Source organism: Mustela putorius, unplaced genomic scaffold (genome assembly GCF_011764305.1).
Source record: "Mustela putorius furo isolate JIRA1106 unplaced genomic scaffold, ASM1176430v1.1 tig00003962_pilon_pilon_pilon, whole genome shotgun sequence".
NCBI lineage: Eukaryota > Metazoa > Chordata > Mammalia > Carnivora > Mustelidae > Mustela > Mustela putorius.
In genome coordinates this window covers 16,408,004-16,431,238 of record NW_025422106.1, presented here as the reverse complement: position 1 = coordinate 16,431,238, position 23,235 = coordinate 16,408,004, and the positions used below count along the sequence as shown (strand labels likewise).

At 43.5% G+C, this 23,235-nt stretch overlaps 1 protein-coding gene across 2 annotated transcripts in view; it reads right to left on the bottom strand.

Moving 5' to 3' along the window:
- The window catches only part of RFFL (ring finger and FYVE like domain containing E3 ubiquitin protein ligase), a 66,211-nt gene extending 49,811 nt beyond the window's left edge, over positions 1-16,400 (bottom strand). Inside the window, exon 1 of one of the 2 annotated variants that reach the window (XM_004747104.2) lies at positions 16,173-16,400. The gene's annotated coding sequence lies outside the window, so the exon portion shown is untranslated. The remainder of the gene's footprint in view (positions 1-16,172) is intronic. The other variant, XM_004747106.3, reaches the window with a different exon arrangement.
- Positions 16,401-23,235: the final 6,835 nt, after the last annotated feature.

Here is a 23,235-nt window from a genome sequence, read left to right as displayed (position 1 = left end):
GCTTATTAAAAACGATTATTTCCCATCCCAGTCCCTCAGACATTCTGAATTAGCACAAATGCAGAGAAGGGCCCCAGAATCAGAATTTTAAATAAAGAACCCCCTCTCCCACATGATTCTGATGCAGGTGGCCTCGGATATTTTGAGAAATTGGTCATACAGCTATGTCCCCTGAGCACTGTTTACAAAATGAAGTTTCATTTCAAAGACCACCAAAATGAGCAGTAGTCTGAGAAGCTCTTGGACACTAGTCCCCTTACCCACAAGAACAGCCAAAAACATAACAATTGAACTGTATTTATTTTGTCAACTGGACCATTATTTTCTTCAAGCCTCCAGAGACAATTATCCTAACTACTCTTAAGGATTTTAGCTGTCACCCACAGTCATTACACGGAGACATTTTCACACCTGGGATGCAGTACAAGGGGCTTAATGGAATTTTTATGGCTGTGAAAATTAAAGTTCACTTGACTCAAGAGAATACTCAAATAAAAGAAGGAATAAAACCTCCCCAAAGGCACAGGTTGAAAGTAGAGGCTTTTGACTTCCTGATGAGGCAGTTTTGCCCAGAAATTCAAACCATGGGATGCTATATAGCTCATATGTCTTCAGAGTACCCAAATGCCAACTTATCGCCACTGTATCAGCCAAGGCAGGCTCACTGTAACATTTGGAAGCACAAACCTCCTGTATAAAATGGCCTCTCCTGGGAGACAGAGGCTGTCGCCATGGCGGGGATCATTCCATCCTGGGGCCAGAAGGACCAGGCAGTGCCTTTAATCTTTAACGAGCCACTTTCATGTTCAGATGTAGGGTAGGAACTGGCACTGCATAAAGCTCAACCGGCCTCACAGCACTTTGCTGCAACCCCCACTCTCCCCACAGCTGTGTGAGGGCAGGTGAAGGGAGTCTGTCCTGGCTGGTACAGGTACCAGAACCCGTCCTATAACCTAACTGTGGGCACCCGATTATCTGTTATGGTGTAATAGTTCAGAAAGGTATCCAGTATCAAGGGTACAGCAACTGCTTACCTCAGGCACCATGAAATACTAGATCCCTAAATGTCAGGGAATTGAAAAAGCATCGAGCCTGCAGGAAAAGGGAGAGTCCAAAGGTGAGAGGACACAGGCTGAGGCCCTAAGACCGGGGGAAAGGAAGTCAGCAACAGGACCCAACTGCCATCCTGGGGAGCGCACTTTAGAAACATGGCAACAGAAATCTTGAAACCGCTGGGCGCGTAACTTTCTATACAAAGCTATTTTTTCCTTTTTTTCCCCTGAGCTGCTAATACAGAAGGGCAGGGAAAGGCCCTTGTCATCCAAGTCCCTCACCTAAACAACTCCCAAAGCCTCATAATGAAGTGATTAGTAAGCTCAGGTCCTATTCCCCAGTAACCAACCACCCTCTCAGAACAAAAGATTCCAGCATTCAACTCTGAAGATTTCCTGAATGCACAGTTCTTTACTGTTTTACCTCTGGATTCTTCTCCTCAAATACATCTATACACTCTCTTCTTTCTCTCTACTCCCCGCCACCTCCCATACTCATGCCCTGCCTCCAATAAGTCAAGACTTCCTGACTTTTCACGTTGGTTTCCATTAGAAATGCCACAAGATTAAGTGACCTTCTCACACGTTCCCAAGCCTAGGGGGCCTTTGTTGACATGTGTTTCATGCAGCAGGGTTACTCCTAGCCAAGTAGATAAGGTTACCTGTTCACCTACAGTTAATCTTCAAACTGGCTTAGGTAGGCTAGGGAAATAAAAGGTAAGACTGCACAGCTTGAATGTCCCATCAATGTAATCAAAATAATGGAAGAGAAAGAAAAGACAGGAGAGATTTCAAAATGAAGAATGAACTGTGCATTTCAGTAGCACTTAAGAAAACACTCCATCTGACTAAGCACCTGATTGAACAAATACCCAAAGGACTGTACATTCTCCAAAGATTATCGTGCTCACAGTTCTTGCTTTCCTCAAGGTTCATAAAATCAGACTTGCATTATTCATAATAGAACAGATAGGTAGATCCTAACAGCCAGAATTTTACTGATTTTCTTGCAAATAAAACTACAACTTTATTTCGACCAAACCCATGTAACAAGGAAGAAAATACATTTTGTTTAGGTCTTTCAAAGGTATCTCTCAACCCTTTTGTAAGAGAACAACAAAAAAAAGGGGGGGTTAGAGAAAGGAATACAACTCTGTCCCAGGCTGAAGCACTTAAAAACAAAACAAAACAAAAAACCATCACAGGGAAAATGCCCATAATACATTCTCCACTGAAAACAAAAAAGCATTAACAGAACAGCAGTTGGGGACTACACAAACACACACATACACATATACACAGAGAGTGAAAAAAGATACAAAACATATAGCTTAAATATCTAGAACCTTTGGGGTGACTTGGTGGCTCAGTCGGTTAAGCCTCTCACTCTTGGTTTCTGCTCCGGTCATGATCTCAGGATTGTGACATTCAGGCCCCAACAGGCTCTGTGTTCAGCGTGCAGTCTGCTTAGGATTCTTTCCCTATGCCCCTGCCTCCCACCCCCTGGCTCTCTCTCTCTCTCAAATAAATAAATAAAGTCTTTTTAAAAAAAGTCTAGAGGGACGCCTGTGTGGCTCAGTTGGTTGAGCAACTGCTTTTGGCTCAGGCCATGATCCTAGAGTCCTGGGATCAAGTCCCACATTGGGCTCCCTGCTCGGCAGGAGTCCGCTTCTCCCACTGACCTTTCTCCTTTCATGCTGTCTAATAAATGAATAAAATCTTAAAAAAAAAAAGTCTAGGGCCACCTGGGTGGCTCAGTGGGTTGGAGCCTCTGCCTTCGGCTCAGGTCATGACCTCAGGGTCCTGGGACCGAGCCCTGCATCAGGCTCTCTGCTGAGCATCTCAGCAGCATCAGAACACTGCAGCAATTGGACAAAGAAATTGTGAAAGACGGGGTTACCAGGCAGGGCAGCTCACATTTGACAGCTTCTGACCACAACTAGTTTTTCTTACAGAAGTCTGCTGAGCAGAGAGCCTGCTTCCTCCTCTCTCTCTCTGCCTGCTCTCTGCATACGTGTGATCTCTGTCTGTCAAATAAATAAATAAAAATCTTTAAAAAAAAAGTCTACAACCATTTAATAGTAGATACTTCTGGTAAGGGAGATGTTTACCTTCTGCTTTATATGTACACTCCTGTGCTATTTTATTTTTTTTTAAATGAGCGGTATAAGCTAATTAATATTACGAGAAATAGGGATCACTTGACAAAATGAAACAATTTGAACAAGTTGGTAGGGCCATTCTAAGCCAAATTTTTAGCGTATTTAAAGCTATATTCACTGAGGCAAATTTCTAAAGAAGTTACCAGAAATTCATAGTTTGAGGATAGTATTGTTTGTTCATCATCACTGGCAGCAGTGTGCCAGGTCCTGCCGGGTAAAGGGAGAGAGTCTCATGCTCACAGTTCTTGCCTCCCCCTCTTTCCTCTCTCACAGCCGGGGGACGAAAGAGCACGTCAACAGACCACTGAATGCTGTGTACTGCAGAAGCAGTCTTGCAGCACGCTAACAATATGCGACTCAAAAATTTTAGCTCTTCATCAGGTCAGTTTTACCAAGTTACTGATGAACTTAAAAACCAGATATGCTACCTAGGGGAAAAGCTAAAATCAAAAATGGTGACAATACCGAAAGCTAGCAAGGATGCGGAGAAACTGAATCTTCTACTTTGCAGGTGGGACTGTAAGATGGCACAGCCACTCTGGAAAACCGTTTGGCAGTTTCTTTAAAAAACTAAACATATACTTACCATCGGACTCAGCAATTGCATTCCTGGGCACTTAATCCAGAAAAATTAAAAACTGTGTCCACAAAACACCTGTACCCAAATGTTCACGACAGCTTTATTGATAATGCCCCAAACTGGAAACCACCAAAATGCTCTTCAACAGGTGAACGGTTAAAGAAACTGTTCCATTCACACCACAGAATACCATTCAGCCATAAAAAGGAGCAGACTATTGCTACACACAACTTGGATAGAGAGGGCTGAGTGAAAAATGCCAATCTCAGAAGGCCACATATTGTTATGACCCATTTCCATAACACTTCAGAAATGACAAAATGAGAGAGGAAGAGAGAGAGAGAGAAGAGATCACTGGTTGCCAAGGATTAGGGATGATACGGCTCTAATGGTGCAATTACTCATTTCACTGTCCAATCACCAGGGGGAACCCAGAAAGGTGAAAAGTGTGTAAAGCAAAGCACATTTCTTACTATTTTGATTTGCATCTGAACCTCGAGTCAGGAGCCAAAAGGCGAAGTAACCAAGTGCAGAGTGAACCCTGCTGTGGTTCCAGCTCAGCATTCAGCGGAAAGCATCCTGCTTGAAATCAGCAGCATCAGAACACTGCAGCACTTGGACAAAGAAATTGTGAAAGACGGGATTACCAGGCAGGGCAGCTCACATTTGACAGCTTCTGACCACAACTAGTTTTTCTTACAGAAGTCTCAAGAGCAGTCTCCAAATGTGAGGGAGAGGTTAGCAGAAAAACTTACAAGGATGCTTCCTCTGTGATTTCTTTAGGCCAGTCCTCACGGGGCCTCTGAGCAGGGGAAGCAGGACCCAGGTTTCAAGCCCAGAGAACAAAGTTTTACTTTCTGTACTGATCAGGACTTCCTACTGAAAGTGGTCTGTCACCATTTATGCCACTATCGCTTATAAGAGGAGGCCAGAACTTCTAGACATCTCGTGTAGAAGCCACTTGACTGGGAAGGCCTACCAACTAACAGGAAGACACACCCCCCACAAGGAAAAAAATAACTAAAAAAATGAACTGCCACCAATACATTCTCCTCTAAGCCAATGTTTTAGCTGTTTAGCCAAATGTGCTTTTAAGGGTGACTGGTTTATACATCAAATACAATTATAATGTTAGAATTAGGAATAAACTATAAAGCCATCCTTCAGTGTGAACAGAACTAAAACTAATAGAATATGTAACAAGTATTACTAATACCTTTTTTTTTTTAATTTCCAGAGAAAAAGAGAGAGAGCGAGAGCAAGAGCACAAGCAGGGGGAGCGGCAGACAGAGGGAGAAGCAGGTTCCTCGCTGAGCAGACAGCCTAATGCAGGGCTTGATCCCAGAACCCTGGGATCATGACCTGAGCCAAAGGCAGACCCTTAACCAACTGAACCCCCCAGGCATTCTGCTAATATCACTTTCTAATCACATTCCATACAAGAGGACCATGTATAAAAAATTTCAAAGCCCACCCTTGTACGAACTGGAATCTACTTCTGAAGACCTACTCTGAAAAGTCATCATCATAGGCGAGCCAGTAGAGTGTAAAGCCATTGGAGCCTTGGTGGTTGAGAGTTTGGCTTTAACGGCCAGAAGGTTCCAACACTGTGTGGCCTTAGGCCTATCACTTAACTTCTCTGTGCAGTGTTTTCACATCTGTGGAACACAAATACTAGTACCTACACTTAAAACTGTTAGGAGGATGAAATAAGTTCTCACAGGCAAGTCCCTGCACCTGGCCAGTACATGACTGTTGGTAATTTTTATACAGATAAAATATGGCGCAAAGACAAGTATCACACAGCAAAAGAATTGTCAGTCCTACACAAAACTCTCTCCTACTTTTAGACACAAAGAAGCTTTCGCCTCACTTGCACCAAAGAATGCATACAATCCCATTCAGAAAAAAGTATCATTTTACACAATGGAATGAGTAAAATAAACCCTGCGGAGCACGCCTAAGGCTTCCCAAACTCCCATGGGCAACATATGATTTCAATAGGGACTGTTTTGTAAAGGCAGTTTTATAATATCCTTTACCAAATGAAATGTTCAAAGTGAAAATTCAAGGCATCACACAGCAGTCACAGACTTTCAGAAACATCTGTACCCTCACTCATGTTCCCCATCCTTCTTTCCTCATCAAGGTCATACTAACCGAGGATCTCTGTAGGCTGGTCCACAGCCTGACAGCAGTGCCATCCTCCAGAACAGGCACTAACTGGGGAAGGCAGGCCCAGGGAGTCAATATCCTCTAAACAGCCCAAACCCACACCCCGCGGCAGGCACAAAGATGGGAGTTTGTTCTAGAGACACTTAAAAAAAAAAAGTTTTGACTTCAATAATCTATACACAATGCCATACCTTTCTCCACTTCAAGGCTTCCCAAATATTCAGGGAACAACCACAGACATTTTGGAACCAGAAACATAAATTGTTTCCAAAAGTGTTCAACAATGCTTGTCCAAAGGCCCCCGTAGAGCTGGTAATTTAGACAGCTGTGCTAGGAACCACAGAAGCTGCATTTTCTAAGGAATATTGCTTCCGAACAATTGAAACTTTCTCCAGCGCAAAGCCAAGACACAGGGAGCAGTGTTCTTTGCGAAAACCCACAACAGTTTCATTTTTGTTTAACCACCAAAATAACAGCTCCAATAATCTATCAAGTTTGACATTTTATCCAACTAAGCAATTAAACCAGGATGCAAAGCCTGCAGATATTCCCCCCTTTGCTCTGTTTCAACATTTGTTTTGACATTACAGCAACACAAACTACTAATACTTGTTCCCAGACTACTTATAAAAGGCTTCTATAAAGCAAACACAAACTTCAGTGTCTCAAAAGAAAAAACAAAACTGTATGTCCCCAAATTTTATTTGTCTTCTACCTTTAAGCGGCTTTATTAGCAGTGGGTAAAGGCCAAGAAGTTGAAAACTCCTTTTTAGTATTTAGTCAAATACTAAAATACTCCTGATACAGGCACCAAAGGTAAGTTCTATTGACTTATTCTTAAGCATATTAAAGGTAAACATCCCTCACCTAATCTCCAAGTAGTAAAAATTATGGTTGTGATCTAGTAAATCACCAGGCCATGGAAATTCTCTCCCCAAGTAGGAATGGGAGTCCTCAGCTGGTTGCTTCATTTACAGGTAGCATAAGGAAGAAAATGATCTCAGTGTCCTCAGAACCACCCAGAACAATGCTGTTCAAAGTGCCTTAAATCCCTCCTCTGCAAAATAAAGGCAGGCCCCAAATTTCTGAATTTTGGGGTTTCTCAACATTATCATCACCATCATCGTGATTGTTGCCATCAGAATCCCAAATTTCCATTCCAATGCTCTTGATTCTCTAGGCGTAGGACAGGAATCAGGAAACTGGATTTTTTAACAAGTGTTCAGGAGATTCTGGCGCATGCTAAAATTTGAGATCCACAATAGATCATGTTACCAATGCTTTCTAGGAATTAAAAAAAAGGTCATAAATTGTATGTAAAAATATTATCTTAGATAATTTAAAGATAATTTTTAAGATTTAAAAAATTATCTTAGGTAAAGAATATTTTTAAAGCTGGGTATTAAAACTTAGAGAAAGATATTTTAACATGCTTTTATAGTATCTGTGATATGTAACAACAAATTTCAACTTTCCCCCATCTTATTAAGTTTATTAATTTTTAAAGGTTTTTTTTATTTTAGAGAGAGTGCATGCATGCAGAAGACTGAGAATCTCAGACTCCCTGCTCAGCACAGAGCCGCAGAGGGGTCTCAGGACCCTGAGATCATTACCGGAGCCAAAATCAAAAGTGGGTCACTCAGCTGACTGAGCAACCCAGGGGCCCCTATTTATTATTATTTTTTTTTGTAATCTCTACACCCAAGGTAGGGCTCGAACTCATGAACCCAAGATTAAGAGATCAAGTCAGTCAGGTGACCCAAATTTTCCCCATTTAAAAAAAAATGGCATTGGGCAAGGGTGTCTGGTTGGCTCAGTCAGTGGTGTGCAGCTCTTGCTTTCAAGGTTGTGAATTCGAGCCCCACATTGGGCAAAAAGGTTTAAAAAAAAAAAAAAGTTTGGTTTAAGACCAAATGTAAATCAAAATACAGCCAAGTATTTGCATTCTGTGGCATCAAAAACTGCTTTCTTGACATGATATTCAGAACTCTTGAGTTCTGTATCAATCCCTTCCGAATAAAACCAGTGGCTTCTTTTTATGTTTGGAGAAAGATCTCAGGATGTGGTTTGTGAGCTTTTCCACAAGTAACAGTGCAGGTGTGGACAGCATGCATCTCAAATAAAAACCAACTGAGATACAATTGCAAATGTATCTTCCTTTTTAGTATTAGTTTTCATAGTACAAGAGACATGTTCAAGGGCGACTGGGTGGCTCATGGGTTAAAGCCTCTGCCTTCGGCTCAGGTCATGATGCCAGGGTCCTGGGATTGAGCTCAGCATCGGGCTTTCTGCTTCACGGGGAGCCTGCTTCCCACCCCTCTCTCTCTGCCTGCCTCTCTGCCTAATTGTGATATCTGTCTGTCAAATAAACAAATAAAATCTTAAAAAAAAAAAAAAAAAGACATGTTCATTTCTTATATGAAAAGTTTTATCAAATAAATAAAATTTAGGAATCTGATGAAGATCATCTAGAGGTGAAGCAGAATTACTACGGTTTTTATGTCCTCCACAAACTGGTTAGTTTACTGTTGCTATTCATCAAGCTGCTGGTCTGCAACTATGTCAACAATCCAGAGTTAGGAACACTGAACCCTACCAGTGGGCGTGGGGATGGATGATTCAGAGTCACCAGGAGTACTGGGTCCAACTATATGGTGAGGGCAGTAAGGAAGGTGGAGTGGCCTCTGTCCAACTCTCTGGGAATATTCTGGCACCCCTCTACCTACCTGTTCCATAGCAAACACTAGTGAAGGTAAATTTCAGCTCTCACTCAGAATAACTAAGCAAACTCTTCCATCAGTAAATAAAATGACCAAGAATGGTACCTGAATCAAGTAGTGCCCCAAAGGTAGAAACAGAGGTAGACAGATGTGAGAGAAACTGAAAAACTAAGAATTTTCCACTGTGGACTGGGTAAGTCCAAGCATCTGCATTATTCCTCCCCACCTCCTGCCCACTGCACAAAATATTAGCCTTTGCCCTTAACTCTCCCTTTTTGCCCCTCTGAAAAATTCAAAATGCCCAAACAACAGCTGCTAATTTGCAAAAACAGTTCCAAAACAATTCCCTCTTCCTAGAACCATCTCTGACTGCAGATTGCTCCAACCAGCTGAACTTCAGCTGACCCACTCCTGCTAAAGCCAGCCCTAGAAAACACTCTGCTCTCTTTCTCCGAACTAGAATGCTTCTTTTGTCCAGCATTTTCGAATAAAGGCATATGCTCTGGTTTATCTTATTCCACACCATGTAAAATAATAATTTAGCATGGTCCAGAGGAAGTATAATTAATTCATTGTGGCTCCACTGACTCAAGACCTAGGGAAAGGCTGGAAGCAGAACAGGATGAGGGTTGGTTCTCAAGCAGATGTCTTAATCGTTTAAAAAAAAAAAAAAAAAAAAAAAAAGAAGCAGCAGAAGAAGGGAAAGATTCACAGAAAATCCTAATCCTGGAGGGACAACAAACACACTTTCCTATGTATTGAGGATCGTGTGCCTTAAGTCTGTATGCATGTGATCTGGACTGAAACTGGAAAGATTTTCCAAAGCAAATGAAGAATAAAACGTAAGAGGACAAGGAGGGAGAGGACTACTCTACATTTACTTAAGAAAAGCTTTTTTTTTTCTTGCAAGTCTTTTAACATAATCCAGCAGTTGCAAACAAACAATGGTGCTGATTACTAACCAATTACATTTAACCACTCAGAGCCCTGCAGAGCCTCCAGTTGGCCCACCTTCCTCTAAATTTCAGGATGACTAAGCAGCATTTCTTTAAAGAGGATCAAGGCAGTTAAAATGTCTTCAGCAATCAGACTGGCTTCAGGTAGTTCAAGTGGGGGTGTGCTTCCCCTACTTTTAGAACTGGCCTGATGGAAACAAACGGCTGTCCCAGGGAGCCCTGACCACTGCACAACCTAGAGACAATGAAATCCTTGCTTGATATGCAATTCCAGAAAAAGTCTGAGCACGTTAAACTGGGAGATGGAGGCCTGACCAGCAGCACCGGAGAAGGCCAACTTTTAAAAGTCAAGTAACACTTGCTCAACAAAATTTTTTTAGGAGTTCATGAGCAGCACGAGGGGCGGCTGCTGAAAAAGGCTGCTGAGGGAGCAAGACGGTTTTGCTTATCTTTTTATAGGGGAGGACAATGGAGAAATTACCAGACCAAGGTCACTTTCCATTAAAAAAAAAAAAAAAAAAAAAAAAAGACTGGAAGCCTTAAGAGAGAAAAACCTGCATAAGCTATGACTCTGCGAAATCGGCAGCCTGGTGAGAATCTCTCCAAGAATCCTGCAGGATATGAAGTGCGGATTAGAGTAATTAAATGTAAAGTCTCCTTGAGAGCAATTTCTTGTTCCTGAAGACTTAGAGCCATTTCTGTGAAATGTATCACAGAGAAATTGTGCAGAGGATTTGCTAAGCATCACAGCTTTCCACGCTCACATCAGGTCTGCAAATGCTATGATCTAAAAAGAACAGGGCAGTGATTTGGGGAAGGAATTACATAATACACCTTATCAGAGAAAAGCACTCTGTTCTCCAGTCTTTGCAAAAGTTCACATCCTCATAAGTGTAATATACTTATGGGTTTCAAAAATTACACACATTGCCTCAAAAGAGATGGAGGGAAAAATATCATCACGGGGTAAAGGCCAAACATTGTCTCTTCTGAATGCTTAAATAGCCAATTATGTGTCTTAATACATTAATTCTATGGAGAGAAAGAAGACTATTAAAGAAAGGTTGAATAAGACATCTTAAAAAAAAATGTACCCTGGGGCCTAAGTCCATTCAACTGACAGTAAAATCACCCCCTCAAAAAAGCAGTTTTATGTAGCATCTAGTATTTTAATTTCCCAGCTGCCAAGAGAAATATATAAGGAGCAGAAATTAAACTAATTATGTCAGCAGCGCAGTGAACAAAACTTTAATTGTATTACACACTAGTTAGACATTTGCTGAACAATACAAAGGCCCTTAAGGGTAGGAACTTCTTTAGAATATAAATGATCCCCAATCAAATGACAAAAATTAGTCTGTTTGGGCAATAAACAGATTCATGCCTAAGATATAAAATTTCAACCAACATCATAATTCAATATAAAAAATAAATATCTAGTCTAAGAAATAAATCTCTCAAATGGTTTTAAATCACTCTCTGATTTACATATGCTGTATCATTAATAGGTCCTTTAAGCCAGCATTGTACTAATCAGCTTTTTAAACACCCTGCCCACAAAAGGGCCTATTCATTTAGCTGGGAGACAGGTGTTAGCAACCAGCAACCTCTTTTAGCCTGCAGTTTCAGGGGCCTGGCCCGTGATTATTGTGACATGACTGGCAAGTCGAAAAAGGAAGGGCACTTTGAAAAACTGGAAGGGAGGAGGGAGGGAAAGAGAAACAAGAGACCAAAAGGGAGGAAGGAAGATAAGGAAAGAAATGGATGTCAGCTGTTTCACGAGGCCACCCTTAGAGCCTCCTGGCCTGATGGGAGTGCCCGGGCTACCACCCAGATGGACAGAAACACAGGGCTGAATTCGGAGGTTATTAATTCATTCCTGCAGACAGTAACTCTGGATAGATACCTACACGCCACTCATTCTAAAAACATTTTTTAAAAGATTTTATTTATTTGATAGACAGAGATCACAGGTAGTCAGAGAGGCAGGCAGAGAGGAGGAAGCAGGCTCCCCGAGGAGCAGAGAGCCCGATGAGGGGCTCGATCCCAGGACCCTGAGACCATGACCTGAGCCAAAGGCAGAGGCTTTAACCAATTGAGCCACCCAGATGCCCCTCTAAAAACATTTTTGAGGGTCCTAGTGCTCTCTCATCCCCTATCGTGCAGCTCCCAACTTCAGCCCTCACTCTTTGATAGACTCTGAAAGAGCTGATGGAGTAGATATTCCTTGAAAGACCTACAGAGAAAGTCAGATTTAGAAAGACGTCTTCAGCCTTTGGAATAAAAATCCTAGCACAAAGTAGCACCAAACATTCATGAAGTCGCCTGCAATGTATAAAGAATGTATTTTTCTCTCTTTTAATCCACCTAACAATCCTGCTAGGTATTATTTTCATCTGGGCGATGAAGAAAATGAAGCGGACAGAGATTAAGGAAGGGGGCCTGAGGTAGCATGGCCAGGAAGCAGGAAAGCTGGGATCCAAAACTGGGTTTGTCGATTTCTAAACTGTTAGGCTTGTCCCAAGTTTAATGCCCTAATGTAACGAGTGCCCCATTCTGTTTGAACTCGGATGGTTCTGTACTTCAGCACTTTTTGTTCCTTCCATGAACTCAGCAAAGGACCTCTAAGTTGACTAACGATTAAGCCTCCAATATTTTCCTCCATAAGTGCTTTGGCTATGAAGCAGTGAAACATCTGGCAAGTTGGCTTTATTTTTAAATCCTACAGGCAGAGAATTCCCAGGCAGGCACCCCTCCTACCCAACACTGATCATAACTAGATTCGACTACCAATTCCAACCTCCAGTTGTTTCCACATTATCATTCATTTGTCCACTCAGGAAATAAAGGAAGCTACTTTCACCAACCCTCCCTCATGACTCCTGACAGATAATACAGTTGGGGGGGGGTGCTCTCTGTAAAGTAATTTACATAAAAGTTATAAAAGCTCTTTGTTATCTGTCATGACTAGGAAATGGGCTATTCTAGCAAATCAAACATCCTGGATAACATAATGATGCTTTTAAAAGGGACAACCGTTTATAAAGAATTTCAAAGCAATGCAACAGTGGCTCTCAAACCTGGCTGCAGAGCAGAATCACTTGGGGAGCTTTTTGGAAATAGAGGGCAGAGTAGTTTTCAAAATGTAGATTCTTGGTCATCACTTATCTCCTCAATCAAATCTCCAGGAGGTGGGGCTGGGAAATCTGTACTTTTAAAAAACCCGGTAGTGACTCAGCTGTGAACTGCAGCTTTCAAGTAAAAGCTGGCTTTTGGGAACTCCTTGCAATAAAACACTAAAAAGGCCAAAAGCTGCACGGAATAAAGAAGACCTCAGAAACTCCCAAAATCTGTGTGGTGGATCATTCACTACTGGTGACCAGACACTATACTGGCACAACCAGAAGGGAAAGGTTAAGATTTTGTGAGCTGGTACAAAGCTGGAAAAACCAGCTTTGGTTTTTCTATCAGATTCAAAAAGCTGCTTTTCCCCCAGAGGAAACATAAGGTTTTAGGCTTGCTTTGAAAAAAGGAAAATGTTTGAATCCACGCAATCGGATTCTCTCAGCCAACTGTTTAGCTACAATTCAGAATGTTAACAGGCCAGATGCATCAAAAATGTGGAGCACTCAACCTGTAGTAGAAGAGAGAGCAAAGAAACATCATGACCATCTTAATTAAGAGAAAGGAAGATAATGGGTTTAAACTAAGAGTGGCATTATAGGATTAGATAAAACCATTGTCCTAACCATGGCAACCGATAAATCCCGGAAACTGGGAGAGCTGAGGCCTATGATTCCTCCCTACCTGGGATGGCTTTCACGTCCTGGTAAAAGTCCTATTTAAAACTCTGTTGTTAATATAAAGTCACAGTACAAGAAAATGACCAATTTCCCTACTGAAGGAACAGTCCACGTGTTTGTATATAAAAAGACTGTCCTTGTGTGTCCACTACACTTCAGTTAAAAAAATAGACAAAAAAAAAAGAGGTAATAAAAAAGCAGATTGTCCTTATAATTGCCAAACTCTTTCTTACATAAACACAAGTAACCGCGACCAATAACCAATAACCGAACAAAAATAATAACCAGTAATCATTACCAAACAATAAGAACGATGAAGCAGCTGGTCCCTTGAGACTTCACCAACAGCAATTTAAACTATGTATTCTCATTAAACTCTAAGTTATGACTTAGTTCTGTATCGCAGGGGTGATGAGATTCCGTGGTGCAGAAGTTAAAACTTTCATCCCAAAACATAAACACTATGGTCAGTAAAGTTTGATATAAAAGTCTCTAATCTACCATTAAAACAATAGCAGTACTAAGGTTCTGTCATAAGAATAAAAAGCAAGGTGGAAATCAGTCCCCCTAATGTTCCTTAGGTTTCTGTCTGTGTTTCCAAGAAGTCCTGGAAAGGCACAATACACGTATAGGTGGGTGTGGCTATATTAAACATCACAGTAAACAAGTAAGGAGGGAAGAAATTGTGCCTTTTTTGTTATTTTTGCTGTTTCGGCTTTTTAAATTCTGAAAACTGAAAATGCTTTTTCCAATACTATCTTAAAAGGCCTTAAAGATGCATTCCTATTAGATGGTGCTAAGCAGTTAGTTATGTCACCCAGCTTGGTCATGGGAAAGAAAGATTAAAAACAAATTAATTTCTAATTGGCGAACAGCTCTTTTTCTGTGCATATTATTTTAGCAGTTGGTTAAGTCAATTTAGAGGATTTAAAGCCCTTGATCCCAGTGTAAAGTCAGAATAACAGCTGTCTACCTGACCAATTTGATAGTTTTTAGTGGGCTGATCTTTGTAGCTAGATATAGACATTAAAGAGTGTGTATGTGTGTGTGCACACGTGCACGCATGCACATGCGTTTGTGTCCTAGATTACATGGAAATTTTCTTCGAGCACAATTAAGTTATTCGGGGCGCCTGGGTGGCTCAGTCAGTTAAGTGGCTGCCTTTGGTCCAAGTTTTGATCCCAGGGTCCTGGACTCAAGTCCTGCTTCCGGCTCCTTGCTTCTCCCTCTGCCTGCCACTCCCTGCTTGTTCTCACTCTCTCTCTGATGAGTAAGTAAATAAAATCTTTTTTTTTTAATCAAGTTATTAAGTTACTAAACAGCCCTGACACATCAATCTGCAATTCTTATACACAATTTCCAAACTTTAGAAAATGACACCTCTAACTAAACTGTGGTTTATGAATTGTACTTATTAAGAAATATGCCATAACATTTTAGAAATACCTGCCATCACCTGTTTCCTTGAATGTGAAAGAGAATGCAATCAGGAAAAAAGGATAAAGAAAGTTGTCAAACCTGAAATCGCCTGATCAGGAAAGAAATAACACTGCAACTCCCAACCCTGGAACTCTGACACAGCAAAGCACCGTGCCCCCTGCCTATTCCCAGTCCTAGAAAAACGGCTCAATAAATAGACAGCTTTGGCCGCATTTCAGTAACCTGGACTGTCACCGGGAAAATCACAAGTTTCAGACGGCTGTAGCAACAGGAGTGACGGGAAGTCTTCCCTATTCTCCAAACCAGCTGTAAAGGAATGAATAAGGAACTCCCTGCTTTCTTAGAAGGCCACATGCACCTGCGAATGATTATTCATTTGGTCACTGTGGCCTTTAGCCAAGGTACAAAGTGACAGTTGTGGGTAAAGCCCTATTTCCAAGCTAACAGTAATTCTTCCCTGAGGTAGACTGGGAGGAGCTTGATAGAATCTTCCTTGATTACACAAGCAGTTTTCTCCCACCACAACAGACGACAGGCCAACAAAAAGGAGAAAATACGCCGTTGTTGATAATCTTCTGCCAGCTCAAAACCAAGCTCTGAGCAGACAGATGTCTGCCATGCTCCGACTCCTCTGGTCTAGCCATATACTTCCCTACGCCTGGTCAAATGTCTCAGGGGCAGCCCGCGGCAGAGGCCCCACTTCCCTTCTCCGTCCCGGCCAGCGGCGACCTCACCCATCAACCCAAATAAACGGAGGGCAAATCCCTAGAGGGAAGAGTGGGCGGAGGGGTGGGGGGAAGCACATTCCCAAACTTCTTCACCAAGCCTCCGAACTCCAGCCGCCTCCTTCCAACGAGCCTCAAGGGCTCCTCCACTAGGAAGCAGGGACAAACGAGGTCCTTTAGAGAGGGCACCAGGCCGCCGCGTACCTGACTCAGTTTCCTCTGCCCTAGAGAGGCATCTTTCCCCCACAAGCCAGCTGAACCTGCCGGTCTTTAAGGCCTCTGGAGCTACTTGAAGACACCTGTCTCGGGTTACTGCCCCCACAGGTGAAATGCTTTCTTTGAAGGTACTTGTAATGGGACAGGTGCGAGCGGCCCCGGATGCGGAGACTTCGAGCGAGGCAGGGAGAGCCCCAGGCCGCGCCCCGCATACAGGAGGCGCCTCCGGAACACAGCCGGGCGAGACCCGAAGCCGAGTAGCCCTCCCACCCCGACCTCCCCCAGGACCCCACCCAGGCCGGGCACCTCGCGTATCCCAGGGCCGCCGCCGCCGCCTCCTCACCTGCCGCGGCCGCCCGCCCGCCCGGCGGTCCTCACCTGGGAGGGGAGGGGCCGAATCCGGGCCGCCTCAGGCAGGGGGGCTCCAGGCTCCGCAGCGGCAGCGTCTCCGGGGCTGCGGGGCACCCGGGGGCGGTCGCGACATCCTCACGGGCGGCCCCAGGAAGTTGGCCCCCCCACCCATCGCCAGGCGCCCGGCCCGGCCGCTCCCGCCCCTCGCGCGGCTCCGCCCCCAGCGCGGCCCCGCCCCTCCCGGGAGCGCGCCTCCGCTCCCGCCGTGCCCGACCCACCATAGAGAAGGGCAAGGCGCGCGGCGGGCTAGAGCGTGGCCTCCGCGTGCGCCCCCTGGCGGAGCTGAGGCTACCGGAGGCGGGGCATGCCTCCTCTGAACTTGAGCCCCGCGGCGGAGGCGTCGGTTCCCTAGTGTCAGGGTTCCCGCGCGCCTCGTTGTCTGGGTCACCTGACACTGCAAGAGGAGCAGGAGTCCAGGTCCGTGGCTCAGCTAGGTGGTGGTCCAACTTGGTGGCCTTGAGCGAGTCCCTTAACATCCTGGACTCGTTTCGTTGTAAGAATTTGCGAGTTGCCTCGCTTGGATATCTCATTGTTCCTCCCAACAATGCTATAAGCAGGTGAGGGTTCCCCAGATTACAATGGAAGGAACCCACGCCCATTAGGGTTCACTAGCTTTTTCAAGGTCCCTTAGCTGGGAGGTAATAGAAGCCAGATGTGTAAGACTCATGCTTGTCCCTCTCACTCGCTGGCACCTCCATCATCTAGCATTTCCTGGGGGTCTAAACCCCCAGGGTTAGCTAGTTTAACCTTAGGAGGGTGAGGAAACTGCTCAGAAGAAGGCCTTCTGTGCTTAGGAGCCCACTCTGGACATTCATCAGTTGTGTACCTTTCAGCAGATACTTAATCCCTCTGAGCTCTAGCTAGCTTCCTCATCTCCTAAACAATTGGAATGTTTGTTAGGGGGCAGGGTAGTAAGAGAATTAAATGAGCTAATGCACATAGAAGTGCTTAGTAAACTGTAAAGCCTCAGGGTTGCATGGGGGATCATTAGCCAGTGTGGACAAAGAAAATACCTAGCCATGAAAATAATATAAATTCTAATCATTATTCTGACCATGTCTAGTGACACTTAATTTTCTTTTGCTTTTAGGTTCCTGTCGAAACTTCCCACAGTTGTTCTGAGCAATTTGTTTTTGTTTTTTTCTTTAAAAAAGAGATTTTATTTATTTAACAGAGAGAGAGAGATCACAAGGAGGTGGAGAGGCAGGCAGGGGTGAGGGGAAGAAGGCTCCTTGCTGTGCAGAGGGCCTGATGCGGGGCTCGATGCGGGGGCTCGATCCCAGGACCCTGAGATCATGACCTGAGCCGGAGGCAGAGGCTTAACCCACTGAACCACCCAGGCGCCCCTTCAATTTCTATTTTAAAATAAGGACTATCATGAGAAAAAAATGACATAAAAATACTACATTTATACATGTGGCCTGTCACTCTACAAGTATTTCTAATCTTCACAACTAAGCAAACTGAGTGCTATTATTCCTGTGTTATTAACAAAGATCTGAAGGTTAATTTACCCAAAGCCACACAGTCTGAAAAAGGCCAAGCTGAAATTTGAAACCAGGTCTTTCCATCCCCATTAATTCATGGAAAGACTGGCCTTCTAGAGGCCTCCTGCCCCTCATCTTTTTCCTATCTAGTTATTTTGGTAACTTTCCTTGATGGAATTCTGTCTTCTCTGCTTCTCCAGGGCTTTACTCCCCCAATGAAGGCATTTATTGTCACCCGTTCTCCCCCATCCCGCTTGAGATGTCAGGACATTGTTCATCCTCTCATTGCTGAAATGGATTTGTGACCTGTGATTAAGGCACAGCATTCTCCACCTGATCTGTCTTTCTCTCGGTGTTAATTATAGTCACAGAAAGTTAATAGGTCCAGAACAAGAATGGGGTGAGACCAGAGGTGTTTTCGTAAGCTCACTTTACAAGCTGAGGGCTCGGTTTCAAAGGGAAGTACGCTCAATCCACTGGCCGGACCCAATGACTGGAGTCTAGATTCATGACATCCTCTGGGGGCCTTTTTTTTTTCCTGAGTCCTCTGGTCCATATTACAGCTAAATCATGGGAATGCTGCTAAATAATGTACCTATCACTGAAGCAAGGAGATCTCAGAGCGGCATTTAGAGCGGCATTTATCCACACTCCTCCTTTCTCCGCCTTTAACATTAACACCACCACTATTTTTCATCTTTAGCGTGCCCTTCTGCAGAGGCACTCAATAATGTACCCATTGTGCAAGTAATCTAAAATCCTTTTCGGCAAGCAATAGTATTTAGTAGTAATAAAACACTAATTTGTCCACCAAGTGACATATTTATAGAAGCTGTTTACTTTGACATATTTTTATTATTTCTACCCATTTGCTAAGTACTTTCCAATACATATTTATGAGGCACATGCCTTTCCCCAAACACTAGTGAAAAAATAAATCATATTATTTCTTTTATTAGTAGCAGCATGGCTTGTCAGTGCTAGTGCCCAGACTTTGTTACTTCTGGCATGAGCTGAAAGAACTAATGGTGATTGAGCACCTACTATGTGCCAGACTTTCTGTGAGAGGCACTTTACATAAATTACCTGTTAAGTTCCCCTGAGACATATAATTTTACCAGTTAGGAAAATATAATTCCACTGCAGCATAGATTTTAAATGAGACAGAGACATTACCTGGTCCAAGTAATTTGGCCAGAAAGCATTTTGAACCTCGTTCTTTTCCTTATCCCAAACCCCAAATCATCATTTCATTTCACCAGCCCCCTCTTCTCTGGACCTATTATGTAAAATATAAAGAATTCATTTCTTAAAGAGGCTGTGTAGATTCCCCTAGAATGGAACAGAGATAAACAGACACAAGATGCTAATCCCAATTTTTCTACAAGAGGTAACTCTCTAAGAGAGTTATTCCCTAAGAAATCAGTGGTAGGGTATTTTCCAAATAGAAGGGCCAATACAGGGCGCCTGGGTGGCTCAGTGGGTTAAGCCGCTGCCTTCGGCTCAGGTCATGATCTCAGAGTCCTGGGATCGAGTCCCACGTCGGGCTCTCTGCTCAGTGGAGAGCCTGCTTCCCTCTCTCTCTCTCTGCCTGCCTCTCCATCTACTTGTGATTTCTCTCTGTCAAATAAATAAATAAATAAATAAATAAAAAAAAAAAAAAAAAAAAAGAAGGGCCAATACAAGATTTCTACTCATTCCTGGAGACAGAACTGGTTACAGAGTTTGCAGGGCACCATGCAAAATATGGGACCCTTGTTCAGGTCATGATCCCAGGGTCCTGGGATTGAGCCCCACATCGGGCTCTCTGCTCAGCAGGGAACCTGTTTCCTCCTCTCTCTCTGCCTACTTGTGAACTCTGTCTGTCCAATAAATAAATAAAATCTAAAAAAAAAAAAAAAAAAGAATTTCAGGATGGGGGCGCCTGGGTGGTTCAGTGGGTTGAAGCCTCTGCCTTCGGCTTGGGTCATGATCCCAGGGTCCTAGGATCGAGCTCCGCATCGGGCTCTCTGCTCAACAGGGAGCCTGCTTCCCTTCCTCTCTCTCTGCCTGCCTCTTTGCCTACTTGTGATCTCTGTCTGTCAAATTTATAAAGTAAAAAAAAAAAAAAAAAATTCAGGATGGCAACAGTAGAGAACTAAAGTAAGCACAGGACTCTGTGCGACTGCACTGGTCACACTGCCATGAAGCTGGCCTTGCCTGGACAGAAGGAAGCTGTCACTAGTACTTTCTGGGCATCGAAGCTTCACAATGATATGAGATTAAGTTGTCATAGGACTGGAAAAGTATTTGCTGCTTTACATAAGCTATATGACTCTAAAGCAATTCTATCCATCAGGCATTATTATTTTTTAAAGATTTGTTTATCCTAGAGAGAAAGAAACAGGGGAAGGGCAGGGGGAGAGGGAGAAAGAGAATCTTCAAGCAGTCTTTCCGCTGAGCACAGTGCCCAATGCAGGACTTGATCCCACAACCCTGAGATCATATACCCGAGCCGAAATCCAGAGTCAGCCACTTCACTACTGAGTCACCCAGGAGGCCCTATGCAGTGAGCATTATCTTACCCATTTCACGGTAGTTGAAACAGGCTTAAAGAGTCTAAATGATTCATCCAATGACACCAAGCAAGTGTCAGAGCTAAGACTGAGTTAGTTGAAATATAAAAAAAATTGTATTCCTTGGGGCGCCTGGGTGGTTCAGTCAGCTAAGCATCTGCCTTTGGCTCAGGTCACAATCCCAGGGGCCTGGGATTGATGCTTTCCTGGGGCTTCCTGCTGATCTCCCTCTCGCTCTGCTGCTCCCCCTGCTTGTGTTCTCTCACTCTCTTGCTCTCTCCTGCTCTCAAATAAATAAAATCTTTTAAAAAATTAAGAAATCTTGTTCCTTGATTTTGTATTATTTTCCACATGGGCCCATTGTCTTCTGGCAAAACCCAGGCTTTGGTTAAGGCTGTTACACCCAGAAACTGCAGTGGGTGCAGAGAAGGACTAAGGTTCAAAAGTTATCAAGACTTCAAACTAGTGCAGCCGCTGAAGTGTAGCTGTAGAGCTCCAGGACACACGGACCTTCCACCTTCCATCGACTGAGAGAGAGAGCTCTGTGTGTGGCCAAAGTCATGGCCAGTACCTGGCCTCCCTCTATAGGATAAGCAGGAGACACAATGCAGTCTCTACCTTGATAAAAGGTAACTACCAGGGAACCTGCAGAACCTTAATGATAAAATATTGGAAACAGCACACTGAAGTCAGGAACAACACCAGAACAATGGCCATGAGTGCTTCTATTTGACTTAGTATCTTAAGTTAGTCTAACCAGTGCAATAAAACAAGAAAAAAAATGAGAAAAACACATTTTTGAGGGTAACCTTTTTAAAAGATTTTATTTATTTATTGGAGAGAGAGAGAAAGAGGGAGCATGAGGCAGGGGAGGGGCAGAGGGATAGGAAGAAGCAGACCCCCTCTGAGCAGGGAGGTTGACTCAGGGATTAATCCCAGCACCCTGGGATCATGACCTGAGCTGAAGGTAGATGCCCAACCAACTGAGCCACTCAGGCACCCCCTGAGGGTAAGCTTTGATGAATGATATAACTAGCTCTACTTTGAACTCCATGCATCATAGACCCTTCTCCAATGCCCTTTCCCAAAATACCACATTGGACAGTATTAACTATCCAGTACTATTCCATGCCAGAACACAGCAAAAAACTAGGAGGATATGCACATTTCTAAATCCCTTAGCTCCTTCTGGCTCACATCTCAGGAACCTATAGACCATTGTTTTTGTTGTTGTTTTGACCATTTTTTTAAAAAAGATTTTATTTATTTGAGTAGGGAGGAAGAGGAGAGGGAATGGGAGAAGCAGACTCCCAGCTGAGCAGGGAGCCCAATGACTCTGAGATCACGCCCTGAGCCGAAGGCATACGCTTAACTGACTGACCCATCAAGATGCCCCAACCATTATTTTTTATTCAGATTTATTTCCCCTAAACCTCCAGTTCACTTTCTTTCTTTTAAAGTTTGTTTGTTTATTTGCTTGTTTACTTATTCAAGTGATCTCTACACCCAGCATGGGGCTCCAACCTATGACACTGAGATTAAGATGCATATGCTCTCCCAACTGAGCCAGCCAGGTACCCTCCAATTCACTTTAATACCAACGATATCTCCCTTCTCCATGTTATGTCACTCCCTCATAAATTTCCTAGGAGAAATTGGAAAGAGCTGATAAAGTAGATCCCTGATCCAGCTTTTATTGGTGAGCTAAGCTGAGAAAAGGTCAAGATGTGTAGCCTTGGCTACTAGCTGGGCAAAACATAAAAAAGAGTTTTATCGAGACAGTTACATATTCACAGCTGAAGACAGCATGAGGATGGAAAGAAGTAGGGTTTTGAATGAGACAACCTGAGTTTGGATTCTGGTGCTGCCACTTATTAGCCTTGTGTCCTCAGCCTTACTAGACTCCCAAAGTCTCTAAAATGGAATGATTTCCCATGCTACAAGGCTGTCCTAAGATCTAAATGAGATGCGTACAAAGGGCCTATGCACATGAAAGCCTTGATAAACTTGCCCTCTGGTCTATGGCAGACACTAGTGGTTGCCCACTTGATGTCCAATTCCTCCATGCACCTCCCTCCTTTCTGGTAGCACCCCATTTCCTTCCAATGGCCATAGCACATGCTTAAGGAAAGCCTGTCCCCAGCCCCAGCTGAAGGGCTATTTTCTAGTTGATCTGAGCCAATCACAGAGCAATTTCCCTTGCCAGGATTTAGAAGTGGGTTCAAGAAGCAATTCTTGAGGTAAGTCTGCTTTGATTGGAAGTTGAGTTTTAACTTAAAAGGACACAAGAACCACGTTCCTGCCTGCCTGTAGTCATTGTCATGTCTGGATTGATGCTCAGTATGGCTACAGCCAGGCTTTGATGAGAATGAGCTTGAAGACAAAACCAACACAAAAGGAGAGCACAGCAGAAAAAGAAAGGGGGCTTTAAACCCCCTTCACACTGAGCCACTGAATGAGCCAACCTTGGACTTCAGGTAACTGGAGACAATGTCCTTATTGTTGAAGCCTCTAAGTCAGGTTTTGTTATTTGCAGCAGACAGCAGCCTCAATGACACATGGACCTTCTGCCTGAGAGTCTGTGGGAGTTCAGGTGTCTGACCTAGTCCTCAAGTGCTAGTCCGTAGTAGGGACCTAACGTTAATTTTGTCTAATATCAGACCTGGGACATACAAGCGTCCTCTCAAGAAAGATACATAAAAAGAGACTTTGGGGACTTCATGACTATCTAGACCAGGAGAAAAACATTCCTGCATTCCTCCTTTGCCGTCTTTAAAATGCACAAAAGCCCCACCCACTCATATAGTTAACCACTACTGAGCTCCCAGACTATGGAAAGAACAGAAGAAAAATTGAAATGGGAGGTTCTTAAAATGGATCTTTTTTTTTTTTTTAAAGATTTTATTTATTTATTTGACAGAGAGAGAGGAGGAAGCAGGCTCCCTGCTTAGCA